This window comes from Artemia sp. Qi Xiang Cuo, chromosome 21 (assembly GCF_049724085.1).
Source record: "Artemia sp. Qi Xiang Cuo chromosome 21, ASM4972408v1, whole genome shotgun sequence".
Classification (NCBI taxonomy): Eukaryota; Metazoa; Arthropoda; class Branchiopoda; order Anostraca; family Artemiidae; genus Artemia; species Artemia sp. Qi Xiang Cuo.
The window spans coordinates 17,254,915-17,260,914 of NC_142814.1; positions in this window are offsets into that span (position 1 = coordinate 17,254,915).

Here is a 6,000-nt window from a genome sequence, read left to right on the forward strand (position 1 = left end):
ATTATTTTCCTTCAAAATGAGCCATTGAACAACTCTCTACAATGTTCCAGTGCCATGCTATCTGTTGAATTACTAACCTATACTATAATTAAGTGGCGTATAAAATTTAGCATAGGTAAGAGGTCGTTCTTTATTATAACATTGTGATAACGTTCCTTGATCTTTTGTCAAGCCTGCTCAATTTTTACTTCTCGATACGCCTGGTCGGTTGAATACCTTGGCTTTTCTCTTTTCAAGATACTATCTCTGTTGTTTGTGTAGTACTGTTTTTTTTAACTTGAGTGCAGCTTGCTTGATTGAAACCATTATGTAATTATGAATGAGAACATTTACAGTTCTGACACTTCTTATATAGTAATTATGACGTCACGGCGTAATGATTTTATTTCATGATGACGTCATAGCGCAATGATATTATTTCATGACGTCTTCAGAAACAATAATATAATTTCGTGTTTTTCTATTCACGTCATAGCTCTAATATAAAACTATGATGACATTCATTATTTATCTAGTAGGGTTTCAGACAAGGTAATTCTAATGATGTACTTTTGTTTTGATCTGACTCTATTTTTAGGAGTTTTATTATATTTCTTAGCATTGGACTGATCGTCTCTTACTAGGTTGCTAGCTACTGCTGCAACCCAAATTCACATATATATTTATTTATGAGAGGCAGCCTGGTCGAGTGGTCCAAGGCACTGGTGTTAGCCACCAGTCTCTTCGGAGGCGTGGGTTCAAATCTTACCGCTGGTATACGATTATGTTTGAAAGACTGCAGTGTGAAAAGACATCGAAAATGCAGTTTTTGGTGGAAAAATTTATTCTCTTTTAGAAATAATTTATTTTAGTTACAAAAGGTTTTTAACCCAATTAATTTACTTTAAAATGAGCTATTGAACAACCCTCTACGATGTTCCAGTGCCAAGCTATCTGTGGAAAAGAAAAAAAGAAAAGAGAAAAAAATATCCCGTTTGGGGAGAATAACGTGGTTAAAGTCAATTTTCTTGATTTTCAAGCCAATATATTTCCCTTGCTGTTCAATCCAAGGGACAGAAAGTTTCCTATACACAGTCAATTTTCTTGATTTTCAAGCCAATATATTTCCCTTGCTGTTCAAGCCAAGGGACAGAAAGTTTCCTATACAGGGGTTTCGGACAAGGCGGTTCTAATGGTGTACTTTTTGTTTTGATCTTACTCCTTTGTTAGGAACTACTGGTTTTATATTTCTTAACATTGGACGTGATCGTCTCTTACTAGGTTGCTAGCTACCGCTGCAACCCGGATTTAATGTAATAATTAAGTGGCGTATAAAATTTAGTATAGGGAAGAAGTCGTTCTTTATTATAATTTTAACCACATTAATTTCCTTCAAAATGAGCCATTGAACAACTCTCTACAATGTTCCAGCGCCATGCTATCTGTTGAATTACTAACTTATACTATAATTAAGTGTCATATAAAATTTAGCATAGGTAAGAGGTCGTCCTTTATTATAACATTGTGATAACGCTCCTTGATCTTTTGTCTAGCCTGCTCAATTTTTACTTCTCGATACGCCTGGTCGGTTGAATACCTTTGCTTTTCTCTTTTCAAGATACTATCTCTGTTGTTTGTGTAGTACTCTTTTTTTAACTTGCGTGCAGCTTGCTTGATTGAAACCATTATGTAATTATGAATGAGAACATTTACAGTTCTGACGCTTCTTATATAGTAATTATGACGTCATGGCGTAATGATTTTATTTCATGATGACGTCATAGCACAATGATATTATTTCATGACGTCTTCAGAAACAACAATATAATTTCGTGTTTTTCTATTCACGTCATAGCTCTAATATAAAACTATGATGACATTCATTATTTATCTAGTAGGGTTTCAGACAAGGTAATTCTATTGATGTACTTTTGTTTTGATCTGACTCTATATTTAGGAGTTTTGTTATATTTCTTAGCATTGGACTGATCGTCTCTCACTAGGTTGCTAGCTACTGCTGCAACCCAAATTCACATATATATTTATTTATGAGAGGCAGCCTGGCCGAGTGGTCCAAGGCACTGGTGTTAGCCACCAGTCTCTTCGGAGGCTTGGGTTCAAATCTTACCGCTGGTATACGATTATGTTTGAAAGACTGCAGTGTGAAAAGACATCGAAAATGCAGTTTTTGGTGGAAAAACTTATTCTCTTTTAGAAATAATTTATTTTAGTTACAAAAGGTTTTTAACCCAATTAATTTCCTTTAAAATGAGCTATTGAACAACCCTCTACGATGTTCCAGTGCCAAGCTATCTGTGGAAAAGAAAAAGAGAAAAGAGAAAAAAATATCCCGTTTGGGGAGAATAACGTGGTTAAAATCAATTTTCTTGATTTTCAAGCCAATATATTTCCCTTGCTGTTCAAGTCAAGGGACAGTAAGTTTCCTATACAGGGTTTTCGGACAAGGCGGTTCTAATGGTGTACTTTTTGTTTTGATCTGACTCCTTTTTTAGGAACTATGGGTTTTTATATTTTTTAACATTGGACGTGATCGTCTCTTACTAGGTTGCTAGCTACCGCTGCAACCCGGATCTGTTATTACAATGATCGTCTTTTAATGTAATAACCCCATTAATTTTCTTTAAAATGAGCCATTGAACAACTCTCTACGATGTTCCAGTGCCATGCTATCTGTTGAATTACTAACCTATACTATAACTAAGTGGCGTATAAAATTTAGTATAGGCAAGAGGTCGTTCTTTATTATAAATTAAAATTTAAAAAAGAAACTCGTTTTATATACTCCCTAGCTAAAATAATCAAGATAATATGAATGAACCACAGGGTTCAGTTTCTTTGGGCCTGAGTTCGTTCTTTACTATATGTTAGCTTTATTTTTTATGTAGTAAAGTTTTCTATTAGTAGAAATTTGGATTGCTCTATTTTGCTATTTTTTTTGGTTATTCTTTCTTTTTTTCAACTCGCGTGAGACCATATTTTTTCAATGTTTAAAATTATTAAGTACACAAAATCCCTTGTCGAGTATCTAAAACCTAGCATAAAACAAAACTAATTTTAAAATTTTCAGGTATTTCTCTTGTTTGAATTACAAAATTAGTATTATTGGTTAGACACCATAAATATTTTTGCATTTTACATAATAAGTTTAGCGATTCTGGACTGAAAACTAAAATAATTGCAATTATGAGACAATAATATGGAGATATGTACTTTACGGGTTACAAAACAAAGAAAGTTTGGTTCCAGGATACAATAATAAATTTGAACTGAGATTTTTCTTCCAGGAGACAAAAAGCAAAACTAATTTTAGAATTTTCATGTATTTTTGTTGTTTAAATTAAAAAATTACTATTACTGATTAGGCATCATAAATATTTTTGCAGTTTACATAATAATTTTAGCGATTAAGCCAAAAAAGAAAATTTTGGTTCCAGGAGTTTCGGTTACTATTGAGACAAGTAGCTATTATTACTATAGAGTTCATTACCATGAACTGTTTTATTGCTTCAAAATTCAAATATCTTTGAAAAGACTGCAGTATGAAAATACATCAAAAATGCAATTTTTTTGACAAAATTGATTCTACTTTAAAAAGTATTTTATTTTTAAATACAAAAGTGACTAGATGTTGCAATTTCCTTTAAAATGAGCTATTATACAGCTCTCTATGATTTTCCAGTGCCCAGCTAGCTGAGGAGAAAAATCAAGCGGAAAGAAAAAAATATCCCGTTTGTGGAGAATAACGTGGTAAAAGTCTATTTTCTTGATTTTCAAGCCAATATATTTTCTTTGTTATTCAAGCCAAAGGGCGGTAAGTTTCCTTTATAGAGGATTCGGACAAGGCGGTTCTAATGATGTACTTTTTGTTTTGATCTGACTCTTTTTTTAGGAGTTGGGGGGTTTTATATTTCTTAACATTGGAGGTGATCGTCTCTTACTAGGTTAGCTACCGCTGCAACCCGGATTTTAGCATAATGACAGAAAATTTACTATATAGGGGTTTGGGACAATGCGGCTCTAATAGTATACTTTTTGTTTTGATCTGACTATTTCTTAGGAATTATGGGTTATTATATTTTTTAACATTGAACTTGATCGTCTCTTACTAGGTTGCTAGCTACCGCTGCAACCCGAATCGTATGACGTCATACTATAACACAGACCTCTTTCTCTTTTCCCTGTTGTTTCAGTGACTATGAGACAGACTTCACTCCTTACTGTATTCCTTGTACGAGCCCTCGACTTTTAGTAGATTAATATGTTGTATAATCTTACATTTTGATACTGCCTTATATACGCTATTAATGAAACAGTTCAAGACAGGAAAATGTGGAGCTAGTGCCCATAGAGAACGCAAATAAGAAATTAAGAAATTAAGTTTTTCGTAAAAATAATTAATTAAAAAAAAATTAAGTACAAATAGCACTAGATCTAGAGATTTCCTTTAAAATGAGTCATTGAACAACTCTCTACGATGTTCCAATGCCAAGCTATCTGTGGAAAAGAAGAAAGAAAGAAAAAAATATCCCGTTTGTGGAGAATAACGTGGTTAAAGTCAATTTTCTTGATTTTCAAGCCAATATATTTTCTTTGTTATTCAAGCCAAAGGGCGGTAAGCTTCCTTTGTAGGGATTTCGGACAAGGCGGTTCTATTGGTGTACTTTTTGTTTTGATCTGACTCTTTTTTAGAAGTTAGGGGTTTTTATATTTCTTAACATTGGACGTGATCGTCTCTTACTAGGTTGCAGCGGTAGCTAGCAACCTAGTAAGAGACGATTACAATCTGTTTATATACAAGTCAATTACGTTCTATATTATAACAATAAAGAAAAAAAATATCCCGTTTAGGCAGAATGTTGTAGTAGCTGCCAATTTTCTTGATTTTCAAGCCAACGTATTTCCCTTGCTGTTCAAGCCAAGGGACAGAAAGTTTCCTATACATGGGTTCGGACAAGGCGGTTCTAATGGTGTACTTTTTGCTTTGATCTGACTCCTTTTTTTAGGAACTATGGGTTTTTATATTTCTTAACATTGGACGTGATCGTCTCTTACTAGGTTGCTAGCTACCGCTGCAACCCGGATTGCAGCTACCCCTGGAACCACCATATATCAGTTACTATGGGCGAGAAATCGTTCTTTACTGTAAATGCAAGTTGACGATTTTGTTTTGGCCTTATTATAATTGGTATGGTGAAATAATAATATGCATATGGTTCTGAAATCATACTTCTTTATGGTCCCATTTGGTCTAGTGGCTAGGATAGTTAACTTTCACTTAGGAGGACCGGGTTCGATTCCCGGTGTGGGAAAATTTTTAACTCTATAATCTTCAAACATTCGAACCTTTTATAATTTATAATAATGTATAATATAAATACTGTAATCTTCACTATAGTGAAGTTGCCTATGCAAGTTAGTATAGGGAAGAGTTCGATCTTTATTATAATCAATTTTCTTGATTTTCAAGCCAATATATTTTCTTTGATATTCAAGCCAAAGGGCAGTAAGTTTCCTTTATAGAGGTTTCGGACAAGGTGGTTCTAATGGTGTACTTTTTGTTTTGATCTGACTCTTTTTTTAGGAGTTGGGGGGTTTTATATTTCTTGACATTGGAGGTGATCGTCTCTTACTAGGTTGCTAGCTACCGCTGCAACCCGGATTACTTAACATTGGAGGTGATCGTCTCTTACTAGGTTGCTAGCTACCACTGCAACCCGGATAAATGTAAAACTAGCAAAACATTTTTTAAGCCTGATGAAGATTTAACTAATGTGTCAAAAGTAAGGTTGCAAGTCGACGATTTTGTTTTGGCCTTATTATAATTGGTATGGTGAAATAATAATATGCATATGGCTCTTAAATCATACCTCTTTATGGTTCCATATGGTCTAGTGGCTAGGATAGTTAACTTTCACTTAAAAGGCTCAGGTTCGATTCCCGGTGTGGGAAAATTTTTAACTCTATAATCTTCGAACATTTGAACCTTTTATAATTTATAAT